This window comes from Pelodiscus sinensis, chromosome 5 (genome assembly GCF_052426305.1).
Source record: "Pelodiscus sinensis isolate ZL-2025 chromosome 5, ASM5242630v1, whole genome shotgun sequence".
NCBI classification, from domain to species: Eukaryota; Metazoa; Chordata; order Testudines; family Trionychidae; genus Pelodiscus; species Pelodiscus sinensis.
Window position 1 is genome coordinate 12,502,921 of NC_143056.1, and position 14,873 is coordinate 12,517,793.

At 45.4% G+C, this 14,873-nt stretch overlaps 1 protein-coding gene across 3 annotated transcripts in view; it reads right to left on the reverse strand.

Annotated features, from left to right (window-relative positions):
- Positions 1-14,873, reverse strand: part of RTN1 (reticulon 1) — a 201,924-nt gene that overhangs the window by 168,283 nt on the left and 18,768 nt on the right. The window lies entirely within an intron of this gene.

The window sequence follows — 14,873 nt, forward strand, 5'->3', positions numbered from 1 at the left end:
TCTTCAATGCATCAAGCTTGAATACTATTAAGACCCTGAAAGGAGCACTCAACTCTTCAGCAGTTCCAAGCAGCAGGATGCACTCACCACTCTCTTCTCACCCCTGGTCCCTCTGCATACTCCAGCCCTTTGCAGCTACTTCCCTGGGCCCTTTTATCTCCATCCCTAGCTCATGGCCAAGCTCCTGAGATACTTTTCTCTGCAATCTCTGCTGTGTAAATTCAGCCAGTCACAAACTCTAGGTACTTGAAGCAAAATGCAGGACAATGTAGCACTTTAAAGACTAACAAGATGGTTTATTAGATGATGAGCTTTCGTGGGCCAGACCCACTTCCTCAGATCAAATAGTGGAAGAAAATAGTCACAACCATATATACCAAGGGATACAATTAAAAAAAATGAACACATATGAAAAGGACAAATCACATTTCAGAACAGGAGGGGAATGCGGGGGGGGGGAGGAAGGTAAGTGTCTGTGAATTGATGATATTAGAGGTGGGGAGAGTGGGATGTTTGTGAGTTAATGGTATTACAGGTGATAATTGGGGAAGCTATCTTGGTAATGGGTAAGATAGCTTGAGTGTTTGTTCATTCCTTTTTGGAGAGTGTTGAATTTTAACATGAACTGTCAAAGTGCAGATGTAAAAGGTCTTTGTAGCAGAATGCAGGTGGTTAAGTCATTGAGGGAGTGTCCTTTCTGGTTAAAATGGCAAGAAACTGTTTTTTCTTTGTGATCTTGTCTGATATCTGTTTTGTGGGCATTAATCCTTTGGCGAAGTGTCTGAGATGTTTGTCCAATGTACATAGCAGACGGACACTTTCGGCACATGATAGCATAAATTATATTTCTGGATGCGCAGGAATATGTGTTCTTGATCTTATAACTCACTTGGTTAGGTCCAATAATGGTATCAGCAGAATGAATATGTGGACAAAGCTGGCAACGGGGTTTGTTGCAAGCGAAGGTACCAGGGTTGGTATTAGTGTGGTATGTCCTGTGGTTGTTGGTAAGAATCATCTTGAGGTTAGGTGGTTGTCTATAGGAGACTATGGGTCTGTCTCCCAGAGCCTCTTGGAGTATGGTATCCTGTTCCAGTATAGGCTGTAGTTTATTGATAATGTGTTGGACAGGTTTAAGTTGGGGGTTGTAGGTGATGACAAGTGGTGCTCTATTGTTGGTTTTCTTGGGTCTGTCTTGAAGTAGATGGTTTCTAGGTATTCGTCTGGCTCTTTCAATTTGCTTTTTTATTTCTCCGGGTGGGTAGTTGAGGTTTATAAATGCTTGGTAGAGATCCTGAAGCTTCTGGTCTCTGTCAGTGGGATTAGAGCAGATGCGGCTGTATCGAAGGGCTTGGCTATAGACGATGGATCGTGTGGTGTGTTCTGGATGGGAGCTGGAAGCATGTAGGTAACTGTATGAGTCGGTGGGTTTTCTGTAGAGAGTGGTGTCTAATTTTCCATTGTTGATTTGTACTGTGGTGTCCAGGAAGTGGATCTCTCGTATAGAATGGTCCAGGCTGAGGTTGATGGTGGGATGTAGGTTGTTGAAATCTCTGTGGAATATCTCCAGTGTTTCTTGGCCAGTACTTGTCTTTCTCCCTTAGCCAGCACAGAGCCCTCTCCTTCACTCCTCTGCTCCCAGCCAGGGACTGGCCTGCTAAACTTAGGCAGTTCCTTTCATCAGAGCCTCTGGACTCTGATTGGCTGTTAGCCCTTAGAGGATCTGGTCTCTCTAGCTTCCAAGGTGGCTGCTCCCAGTGAGGTGTCTCTAGAAAGGCTGGGAGGACTCGCCATTGCTGTTCTTTTTCCTCCCACCTCACGGCTTCTTGGGAAGGGGTACAGCAGAACAGCTCCAGCAAGGGCCATGAAGGCCCAGTACATCCCCTCAAAAATCCAATCTGTTCTGTCTTAGAAGGAAGCACTTTTTTTTTGTCTTTGCCAGATAAAAAAAATTACATTCTGTAATCCCAGGAAAGAAAAGGCAGCCTGGATGATCAGGCATGTTGGACGTATCCTCACCTGTTCAACCTGCACCATTTGCACTTAGTCCATCTGAGACGGGAGGAAGATAATTCTGCAATCCAGGCAGCTCGTATAGTAACGCTGGAGCCAAACGTGTCAGTGGCCTGAATATCCAGAGGAACTGAAGATCATTCCTGCCATAAAATTCCCATTGTAGAGAGAATTCTTCCTTAGAATCACATGCATGTGTAGATCTGACAGACCTAAGTTGTCAGCAACATAGTTCCTGCTAAAGTGTGCGCCTGCACGGCCACACACAAAAAATTCTTCTACCACCCACTGCCTCTGGAGAGCCGCACAGCAGGTGGCTGCTCCGGTGGGCAGGGCCAGCTGAGATGGCGTAGTGAAGGAGCCACTGGGGAGGGGGCCGGGACCTTGGTGGGTGTGAGGAGGCCTTCTCCAGTAACCAGGGCTTCCACATGGGCAGAGGGCCTGGGGTGTTTTCTGGCTGCTTGGGATGGGAACAGGACCTGCTGCATGGCGCAGGGGGAGGTTTCTGCTCCAGTGGCTGGGAACATGTGTGTTAATAAATTGCGTGCCACGGTGGCACACGTCCAAACCAGCGCAATGACCTTAATATTGCTGCACAAGCCAAACTCACTCTGCTCATGGCTGGAAAATCTTGGAGGGAACACTGGTTGGCAAATGGGATTGAACCTAGGACCTTAGGAGCTAAAGACACATGCCGCTACTGCATGAGCTAAGTCAACTAGCTCTCAACTAAGGGTGTAGGGCAGATTTCACTCTCCCGTCTCTCAGGGCCTCAGGGCCTTTAAATCACCACAGGAGCACCATACAGTGAGAGAGCTGGGAAGGAGGGGCGTTCCATCATGGCGCACGCCAGGCGACGCTTAGGGGCTGCACCAGCCCCGCTTCTTCCACCTAAGGCCCTTTCCCTTCTGGGAGTGCGGAGCCAGCCTCCCACATCACCATCTTGCCCAGGGACTCAGTACAGCTGTCATCTCCCCTGCAGGGTAGGCTAAAAAAGACCTTGACAGAACATCAAGCACAGACCCCTGCACTGAGGCAGGACTAAGTAGACCTAGATCCTCTCTGACAGGCGTTTGTCCATTCTTTTGTTTCTCTCCTCAGGATTCTCTCAGTTTTGTCAACATCATTCCGAAAGTGGGGTGCCCAGAACTGGACACAGTACTCCCCCAGCTGGTCTTTCATATGTCATTTCCATTAATACACAGCTGCATTGCCTAGTTGGCTCATATTCAAATTTGGGACCCGGATTTTTTTTTCCACCAGTACTACCAGCTATCCAATTAATTTCCCTTTTACAGCTGTGCATTTGATTTTTCCTTCCTACGTCATGTACTTTGTATTCACCTGTATTGAATTTCACTGTGTTGGTTTCAGAACAATTCTCCACTTTATCATGGCCATTTTGAATTCTTAATTCCACTGTACAGAATCCTTCCTATGTGGACTTCAGGGTGGAATGCTCCATCCTCTATCAAGTTCAATTTAACAAACAAGATTTATGTCGATTGTTCCCATGCCATCAAGCCTACTGGAACTGCTAAATTTATTTCAGTCTCTTCTCTGTCTGATATTTTGTTGTTGCAGATTCCATACAGCTGTTGCATGTAAGAAGGAATCTAGGGAATGGCAGAAGAATCTCGCCTCTGAGCAATTAGAGTTGAAATACCTACTGTAGTTTTAATCAGAGTAAAACTAACACCCAAGAATAAAACTGAATATACAAGAAATAGATCACAGAATCTTCAGACTAGAAGGGACCTTGCGAGGTCATCTAGTCCCATCCCCTACGTTCATGGCAGGACTAAGTATTATTTAGACCATCCCTGACAGGTGTTTGTCTGACCTGCTCTTAAAAATCTCCAATTAGAGAGATTCCACAACCTTCTTAGGTAATTTATTCCAGGGCTTACCCACCCCGACAGGAGACTTTTCTTAATGTCCAAGCTAACCTGTCCTTGCTGCAATTCAAGCCTATTGATGCTTGTCCTATCATCCTAGCCAGGCCTTTGCCAAGGTTAAGGAAAACAATTTACCTGCTTCCTCCTTTTAACAACCTTGTGTGTACTTGAAACCTGTTATGTCCCATTTTAATTGCCTGCCTTGAGATACTAGTGGCTAGAGCACTGAATCGAGCCTCAAGAAAGCAGGGTGCTATTCCCAGATTGGCCATTGGGTGACGTTAGGCAAATCATTTAACCTCCTTATGCTTCTTTTTCCCCCATTTGCAAAATGGGTCTGATGGTGCTTAGATGGTTTGTAAAGCACTTTAAGATTGACAGAGGGCATGTGTTAGATAAGAGCTAGGCAGAAGATGGGACCCAAAAATCAAAGGCACTGGTCACTTTTAAAAACGCAGCCCCCAATTTTCAAACTTGCTCAGACCCACAGTTTTGCAGCAGGTGATCTGTCACGTCATTGGCCCATTGTCAGAGTCTCTAAACATTGATTTAAAAACCTAACTCTAGACATCCATCTGAAAATTCTGGCTTAAGTTTTTGCTGCTACTAGGACACACTTGAACAAATTTCTGACACAAGTTTTATATTCTGAACTTGTAATTAGGTTTCCTTTCCTGTGTGCATCAATCATACATCTGAGCAAAATCTCAGGACAATATCCCGTTGTCAGAAGTTACTGGTGTAGAACAGATTTTATTCTGAGAAGTGTCTATATGTATTCATAAAAATGACAATCTGACGAGACAGAAAGATGGCCACCTTGGGCTGCAATCTCCCAAGATAGAGGGGTTCACTGAGTAGATTAACCAACACGGACTTAGAAGAGCATGATGCACCCTCCCCCATCTGTACCAGTGTTCCATTGTCCAAGGCCACTGAGTTATGATCCGCCTAAAGAATCTCTCCTAGAGAGCAGCAAAGTGTCAGAGCTAGCAACCAACCTGAGAAAACTAATGTTAAACACCACAGGCCATATCCACCAGTGTGGCACCATCTAAATAAGCAATTTCCACCACTAGCGTCAGCAGAGAATTTGGCTCCAAGAACCATATTTTCTAATCCTGCATTCTGTACCCCTCCCTGAAAACTGCACCCAACTTCTCTCCACCTCTCAACAAATTCAGCATGGACTAAGAACAGTTGGAGACAAATAACAGACACTTTCCGAATAAAGGCATTTAGCATGAACATATCGGTGTGCTCTTAGTTCCTGCTCAGAATGTAGTGGGGTCACAGGGTCCGAAGTTGTAGAAAATAAAATCAATTTGCACATAAAGTGCTGGAGGATAGGAATAATCCTCTTTCCGGTCTTCAGAGCATGCAGCCAAGAGCATCTTTAAAAAAATCAGTGGGTCTCCAGGAAGTAAAATTCTTAAGAACTAGAGCTGTGCAGAGCTAGGTGATTCTGCTTCATGGAGGATTTTGAGGTTTCAAAATCTGGTTTTGATTCTGATTTGGAGCAAAAAGCAAACACTTCTAAATTCTCTGCAAACGGTAATGAAGCCGTGGCTCCCAAGCAATCCACACAGCAAGGTGCCTCAGGACCTTCTGATGAAATCTGATGAGGTTCAACAAGGACAAGTGCAGAATCATGCACTTGGGAGAGACAAGCCCTGTTACAGTCTAGGGATCAACTGGCTAAGCAGCAGTTCGTCAGAAGAGGACCTGGGGATTACAGTGGATGAGAAGCTGGATAGGAGTCAACAGTGTGCGCTTGTAGCCAAGATGGCTAGTGGCACATTAGGGTGCATTAAGAGGACCATTGCCATCAGATCTATGGAAATGATTATTCCCCTTTATTCGGCACGAGTGAGGCCACATCTGGAGTATTGTGTCCAATTCTGGGCCCTCCATTACAGAAAGGATGTGGACGCATTAGAGAAAGTCCAGCAGAGGAAACAAAAATAATTAGGGGACTGGAGCACATGACTTATAAAGAGAGGCTGAGGGATTTGTGTATATTTGATCTACAGAAGAGAAGAGTGAGGGTGGATTTGATAGCAGCCTTTAACTATCTGAAGGGAGGTTCCAAGGAGGTTGGAGAGAGACTGTTCTCAGTTGTGACAGATGGCAGAACAAGGAGCAATGGTCTCAAGTTACAGTGGGAGAGGTCTAGGCTGGATATTAGAAAAAACAATTTCACTAGGAGGGTGGTGAAGCACTGGAATGGGTTACCTAGGGAGGTGGTGGAATCTCCATCCCTAGAGGTTTTTAAGTCCCAGCTTGACAAAGGCCTGGCTAGGTTGATTTAGTTGGGATTGGTCCTGCTTTTAGCAGGGGGTTGGACTTGATGACCTCCTGAGATCTGTTCCAACCCTAGGATTCTGGAAGCGAACAACAGAAATCCGGGGGTCCCCCACTCCAAGCAGCCCATAGGGCAAGTTACTAAAGGTCTGGGCAGGAGAGCTGACAGAAAACCAGGGAGCAGTGCAACGGAACCTTGCAACATCATAAAAAAAAATCTGCAAAAAATTGTCAATTGTGATGAACCAGGAAATTCCAGTGGGAAAAATGTTTCTTTGGAATTTTTCCAATGGCGTCTAGTAATGAACCCCAGTGTGGGCACTCAGCAGGCTGTAACTGGAACCTTCACTACTTAAGCACCTGCCTCTACCACTCTAGTTAAAGGACTAATGTCCAGATCCTCACAGGTAGTTAGGCTCCCAACTCCAGTTGGTTTCAGTGAAAGATAGGAGCCTAAATACTTTTGAGAACTCGAGCCTAAGTGCATTAGCTGGTAGCAGAGTTAGGCAGTTATTCATTGTGGACCAGAGGGGAAACATGTAACATACTTCATGTTACAATAAGAGACCAGAACTGGAAAAAAGGAGCAACCAGCTTGATACTGGCAGGCCCAGAGAGTGTTTACAGTAGGGTATATATATCGCAGTGTTGCCAATTTTTGGTTGGATGTATTCCTGGAGGTTTCATCACATGACATAATCTTTCATTAAAAACTCATCTTCAATTCCTGGAGACTCCAGGACAATCCTGAAGGGTTGGTAACCCTAGCATGTGGACAGCTCTGCACAAGGATCCTGAAAAAGACACTCGACACATTTACTCTGCTTTTATACCATTAGAAAAATATTTTGATGATGAAACATCCACAGATATTACCACAAGACCCTTTAGTGCATCAAAAGTGGGAAAGTGGTTGAGATCAGTTTTAGCAAAAATAACTTGTGTCTTCTATTTGTCATCTGTACTATCTATATTTTTGGTTAGTTGCTACAGGACCATTCGTTGGATTTTTGAGGGGTTTTTAGTTACAGACTAACACAGCTACCCCTCTGAGACTTGTGTCTTCTCACCATCCAACATGTAATCAAAACAAACCTCCAATATTGCTATAAGACCATTCTGCTAAACCAAAAGACTCTTCTTAGCACAGTTCTTAATTTCGAGTTTAGATTTTTAAAGAGAGCTCTGGAAAGCTTCCCAGATTATGTGTTTTTCTTTTTAATTTACACTGCAGAGGACAGAGCTAATTCAAAAGGCAACAAAGATAGTTCAACTGTTTCAAAGTTAGGGCTGATTTATTAACCCTGGTTCCTTTACTCTTTCTTTCAAAAATGCCACTGTGAATGATTCCATGTCCCCATTCTCCAAAAATATGTTTTGTTGGCTGGCTACCAAATACATGTTGACATACTTGCATAGTGGACCTGCAGAAGTGCACCCACAGATGAATCAGGCTGTGCAAACATCCAACAAGCTAGCTGCTGGATATAAAGTAAGTTGGAAGAGTGACCTATTAAAAGCAAGGGGGAAGAAAAGAAAGTCTACTGCTGAGCTGTGAAATAATTTATTTTTTCTTACTCTTTGTTCAGTCTCCTTTTCTTAGGTTGCTTTTCAGTTGCACTCAGATGTCCTGGTGAGGGACAACTAGATAGACAGACAGACAGATATATGCACAGAAAAGCTTCATGGCATGGCAACACTACTAAATATTAGAGAGATTATACACTTTCCATTTGCTATAATCAAAGTGCAAGAATAGTTCCTATATGTTATAGAGTAATACATCCCAAAACGGGTCTCCTTAGTTCTGACCTGCATATCTGGAAACTGAATTCCAACATGCCAGAAAGACAAGACAAAATTCCAAAGAATGGTAATGGATTCTTGCTTTGAATCGGGAATAGCTGCTTAAAGCCATCTACTTTAAAACTACCATCAGGGATTCTAGGTATAGAAGTTCCACTGTTGCATGTAATGGTTATTTTAAAATAGAATATAAACATTTACTGGACAAAATAAAAATAACCTAATGTTTTTAAAATATCATTTATCGTGCTCCAATTTAGACAGATAAAGATATTTTCTGTTATAGGTTCAAGTACATTTCTAAATCTTACTAACATCTGGAGATGATTGGAAAGAGGAAGAAAACACTCATTTGTGCTCAGTAACACCACATTTGTGCAAGTAAGCAGCTGCTTGTTTACCCATCTTTCCATCTGTGCTTGCAGTTTATGTAGACACAAGTGCACAAGATATTTTGAAAGTGCAGAATTGGACAGAATTTTTTTAAAAACATGCAAGGGAGACACAAGTCTATAGTCTTTGAATTGAAAAAGTTGACAGTTGTGGACCACTTTGTTATAAAGAATTTTGACTGTGGAGAGAGCAATAAACTACTCTACAACCATGCATCAGACAAAGTTGGTTTTACCCACAAAAGCTTATGCCCAAATAAATCTGTTTGAGTATGTCTACACTACAGCACTAACTCGAACTAACTTAATTCGAATTAGTTAATTCGAAATAAGCTCATTTGAATTAGTGCATCTAGACCTAAAAATTAATTAGAATTAGCGCTTTGTTAATTCGAAATAGCATGTCCACATTGAGTGGACTCTGAACTGCAGTTAAGGCTGGCCAGAACCAGTGCCGGCAGGGCATCAGGTTAGGACTTCGAGTGTGGAGCTGCTACCTTAGGCTAGCCGAGGGCTGTGCTTAAAGGGACCCGACCCCCCACCCTGGACAGACAGTTCTCAGGGTTCCCCGCTTGCTTGTCTAACTCGATGAGGGACAGCAAAGCAGTCCTGTCTTGGAGTGCCCTGAGTGCCCACACTTGGCACATCACAACACTCAGCCATCAGCCCGGTTGCACTTGCCTCAGGCTGCCATCCGGGAGGGTCAATTGGGGGGCTGTCAGGATCTAGGAGGCCCTGCAGGAGAGCTTCCACCCCGAGGAACCCACAGAGCCACCCCAGTCCTCCCCATCAGGGGCTCGTGCCCCATTCCTCCCTCACCTCCTTCCACTTACCCTTCCCAAGCCCCCCTTCCTGATGTAAAAAATAAAGGACATGGGTGTTCAAAAATAGAAATTCTCTGTATTTAACAAAACTGGGGGGAGGGATTAACCTCTGGGGAGACTGGGAAAAGGAGGTGAAACTGGGAAAAGGAGGTGGGAGAGGGGAGGGGGAAACCTGGGAGGAGGGAGCTGGAAGGGGGAAGCCAGACGAAGAAGGAGGAGGGGAAGTATAAAACGATGGTACGCCATATCTTCAGTACTGTGTACAGATGTGGTCTCCTCACCTCAAAAAAGATATTTTGGCCTTGGAAAGGGTTCAGAAAAGGGCAACTACAATGATTAGGGGTTTGGAACTGGTCCCATATGAAGAGAGGCTAAAGAGACTGGGACTTTTCAGCTTAGAAAAGAGGAGACTGAGGGAGGATATGATAGAGGTATATAAAATCATGAGTGGTGTGGAGAGGGTGAATAAAGAAAAGTTATTCATTAGTTCCCATAATAGAAGGACTAGAGGACACCAAATGAAATGAATGGGTAGAAGGCTTAAAACTAATAAAAGAAACTTCTTCTTCACACAGCGCATAATCAACCTATGGAACTCCTTGCCACAGGAGGCTGTGAAGGCTAGAACTATAACAGAGTTTAAAGAGAAGTTAGATAAATTCATGGAGGTTGGGTCCATGGAGTGCTATTAGCCAGGGGATAGGAATTGTGTCCCTGGCCTCTGTTTGTGGAAGGCTGGAGATGGATGGCACGAGACAAATGGCTTGGTCATTGTCTTCGGTCCATCCCCTCCAGGGTACCTAGTGTTGGCTGCTGTCGGCAGACAGGCTACTGGGCTAGATGGACCTTTGGTCTGACCCAGTATGGCCGTTCTTATGTTCTAAGCTCAGGGCTCAGGGCCAGGGGGTCTCACTGGACCAACTTGATTTTCATGCAAACCCGCTCCTAGGTTCACATGGGGCCTTTGGTGGCCAGGCTGGCAGCTATCCTGCCCTAGACGGCCGCTTTCCTGTGCCTAGTAAGGAGACTGCGGACGTTGGAGGCCTCCCCCCAAACCTCGATGAGGTCCATGATCTCCGCACTAGACCAGACGGGCGCCCGCCTCTTGCGGCCCCGGGCAGGCTCCTGGGAGCTACCAGTCTGGTCCTGGGAAGAGGCGGAGGGCTGGGTGGTAGCGGGTGGCTGGCTCATGCTGTGCCAGGTGCAGGGTCTGCTGGCGGGGTGCTGGCAGGCTTGCAACTGGCACAAGTACTGTAGCCAGACCGTGCCCCTTTAAGGGCTCCGGGGCCAGGAGGGAGGCAGAAGAGTTTCCCTGGTTTGGCCCAGAGTGGCCACCACGGCAACCTGGGAAGAGCTAGCCTCCAACTAGTTCGAATTAAATGGCTACACAGCCCTTAATTCAAGCTACTTAATTCGAACTAGGCGTTAGTCCTCGTAGAATGAAGTTTACCTAGTTCGAATTAAGCGCTCCACTAGTTCGATTTAAATTCGAACTAGCAGTTTGTATGTGTAGCCCTATTAAAGTTAATTCGCACTAATGACTGTTAGTTCAAATTAACTTTGTAGTGTAGACATACCCTTAGTCTTTAAGGTGCTGGAGAACTCCTTGTTGTTTTTGCAGATACAGAGTAACACAGCTACGCCACTGAGATTTGTTCATGACAGAGTGTTTTTCCATCTGAGAATTCAAGAACAAGGGGGAAGATAGTGCATATTTTATACATGCTCTGCATTCACTGTGGTTTTCAGAATGCAAAACACGAAAATATTAGAAACAGGCCACTGGTTATTGGGTTCACAGATAAAAACCTTTCACAGCAGCTACAATTAAAGATTTAACCCTAACCACAGCTATTAAAACAGCATAACTTAGAAAAAACAAATAAACTTGAAAAAAATCTGAAATTAGTTTAGAAACAATAAACTGACACTTGAGCGTTCAAAGTCATTATTACAAAAACCCTGAGGGAAGGAGAGAGAACTCCCAGGCTAAGAGGGATAAATTCCAGCCTGAGCCCAAATGTCTACACCTCAGTTTTAGTCTCTATAGCCTGAGCCCTGCGAATCTAAGTCAGCTGCATGGGCCAGTTCTGGGTGTTTAATTGTGATATAGACGTACCCTGTACAGTTTAACACTCTCTTAAGTAGATTTGTGCAGGATCGCCTTCAAAAGTCCAACATCATCAAATATCCCATCAGGGTCTTCCACCTTTCTCACTAGGCCCATCACGATGGCTGCTGCTCTACTGACAAGAAGGGTTGTTGGCCTGTGGTCCTTTCATCACATCCACTGAATGCATAGCTTTTGCCTTTGCAAGTTGCTTCTGTGGCAAAGAGATCCATACAGCTCAGAATACCTTCAGGGCTACTCAGAGTTCTGTCAGGTGATTTCAAATCTGGGAGAGGCAGAAGGTGAATGTCAGTCCCTTCTGAGATCACTGTGACCTCAGCTCCTGAATCAATTTTAAAGTCAATAGTCTTGCCATGAACATTCATTTTCAATCTCCAGGCAGGCCCAGTGTAATCACAAGTAACAGATCCCAGAAACAATGGCTCGTGATCATCTGTAATATGAGTCAACTGCATAGCCACGACAAACAGTTGCAAAATGTCCATATTTCATGTATTTATTGCACTGTATTCCTCTGGCTAGACATGCATCATGTCTTGTGCATACTTTTTCCAAGCCTCGTTTGTATTGTCTACTATTTGTCCCTCTTTACTCTGGAAAGTTCTCTCTCCCTACCTCAGGGCTTTTATTATAATGACTTTTAACACTTCTTAAAGTTTTACTGTTTCGCTGATTCAGCCTGTTTTGCTGGTCAAGACACTGTAGCCCACATAACCCAGAAGCGAGTGGAAAGGCTGAGAACTGTACAGCACCAAGAAAATCCTATAGTAGGAAGATCCATTCCTTGCTGTTCTGAGTTACAGATGAACACCGAGAGCAGCTACTGGATATGGTCCAGCAAAACACCTGATGGGAGGACACCTCAGAACTGCTGTTCCAACTTTTGAAAAGAGCCTACTTGAAAAGTGACCAGGAATAATAAGAGTAGCCAAACTGAATACAAATGCTAAGGAAGTGTCTATATTGCAATGATTCCCACAGCTGGCCCAGTTCAGCTTACTCGGGCTTGTGGGGCGTGGGCTACAAAGCTGTTTATTTGCAGTGTAAATGTTCAGGCTTCAGCTGGGGTTCTTGAACCCTGGAAGAAGGGAGAGTCCCAGAGACGAGGGTAATAGCTTGGGGCTAAGTGTAGATGCAATGTAGAGTTGAAACAGACCCCTGCTGGTGTTAAATAGCAGTTCAGACATACCTGAAAAGAGCTCATGAACACTGTTACAACAGACATTACTCAGAACTATCAGATCTAGAACCTGGTGACTGTGGTCATGTCAACGTGGATGGAGAAAGAGGAGAGACAACTCCAGCTATCAAAAAAAAAAAAAAAAAAAAAAAAAGAATTCAGCACCCAGATCCCATGTGATCAAGACTCACAGTAGAGAGCTCAACAGAAACTGCTGACATCTACAATTTATATCTCATAAAGAGCAGTCAAAGAGCAAGAGCAAACTCTACAGATGGCAGATGCAGAACAGGAAATGACTCAAGGATTCCAAACCATCCACAGCTAGTCATTGAAATTAGTTGTTACACGGTCAGGTCATGCGATTAGAAAATCAGTAGGCTTCAGAGACACTTCAAAGACAGAGTGATAGTGTAAATACTGTACATGGTGGGAATGCAGAACTTAAGGGGACAATGGAATGGAATGCTAAACTGTGTTTTATTGTTCAGCTACTACATAGTGCTGTGTGCAAAATACCTTTTTAAAAAGAGCCTTCGCCCATACCTGGCAGAGTACCAAGTGGATCTTATGATGAACACACATGGTGTGCATAAGCATGCTCTGAAACTAGTCCATATTGGGTACAGGTACTACAGCTGTAGCAATCAAAATTTAGAGCAGAGTAAATATTCCAATTTACATTATTCCCTTGATCTGTGATGTTTACCAAAGATACATGAGATCATTTCTGTGATAACAATGACGTGATCCTATGAGGTACACTGCATCTCGAGATGTACTGAACACTGATCAGAAGATGAAACTGCATTTCTACCAATTATTTTTAAAATTTCCCTCCCTTTCTGTGCCTGTAATTTGCACATGTAAATATCACTGGCACAACTTTAGTAATTTAGATGCAGTTATAGAGCCAGTATTTAAGGCTCCCATTCAGCAAAGTGCTTAAGCCAACAGGAATACATATGCTTAAAGTGCATTGCATGTGGGCATGTGGTTAAGCTCTATAAGGATAGTTAAGTTTAGGATACGCTTCCGAGGGAGACTGTGGAAACCCCATCACTGGAGATTTTAAAAAACAGGTTGGACAAATGCCTGTAGGGGGCTGGACTCAATGACCTCTCAAAGTTCCTTTCAGCCCTTTCTATAATGCTGTGTGTTTAAGCACTTTGCTGGACCAGGGCCTAAGTATCTAAATTATCTAAATTGCTCTTGTGATTATTTGTGCCTGCAAACTGCGGAGAGGCCCTGCGTGCCAGCTGCTCAGACATTTGCCAGAAACTCAAGTACTCTGCAAAGCAGAGGTGGGCTATACCTGGTAATGCTCACGTTCCCCTCGCTCCCTGAAGAACACACCAGGAAGCCATCCTCTAACAGGAGCCGAGGCCAGGCATTCTGGGGCTGGACATAACAATCTAACTGCCTGTCTGTGTGTTGGCACCTCATGACCGAGCAGTGTTCCCTGTGCACTGCCCACACTGATGATCTGTGCTGCTGGCAGAAATAATCTGTAGATTGGGAGGGGGCGGCTGCTAATCTGAGCAGGGCTTAACATTGGTAGGGATACCAGATGGCTTTCAAAAAAATACCGGACATACACGATCTCAGAATGGGTGGGGAGGGGGACCAGCCGGGAGGGGAGTGGGGCTAGTCTGGAGGGCATTGGGGGGAGTGGGGTTGACTGGGGGGGGGGGCAGCCAGCGGGAAACAGGGCTGGCCAGGAGCAGGTTGGGGGGAGCAGGGTTGTCCGGAAGCAGGACTGTCCGGGAGGAGATCGTGGGGAGCAGGGTTGGCTGGGAGAGATCTGGGGGGGAGTGGGGCTGGCCAGGAGGAGGTCGGGAGGAGCAGGGCTGGCCGGGGGAGATCTGCGGGGGGGGGGGGGGGGGAGGGACGGCCGGTGGAGAGCGGGGCTGGCTGGGAGGAGGCCGGAAGGAGCGGGGCTGGCCAGGGGAAGGAACCGGCCGATGGGAAGCGGGGCTGACCCGGGTGCACATATATCCCGGGGTGCTGCCCATCCCGCGCATGGTCCCGGCAGGGTACACTGGCGAGTCCGGCCACAGAGATTCCATCCCATCCTGGCCCCGCCCCCCTCCTCTCTACTGCATAGCTACATACTGCCTGGCTGGTAGACACGCTCACGCAGCACGTAACTATGTACTGATACGCATGATAACAATAAAACTTAATTAGAGCACACCAGACATTTCTATGTCCGGTATTTTCTCAATTTGTTTCCCGGACAGAAAGCTCAAATGTTGGACTGTCCGGTTCAAAACCGGACACCTGGCAACCCTAACATAGGTGCTGCTTTGGCAGATTCTGTGT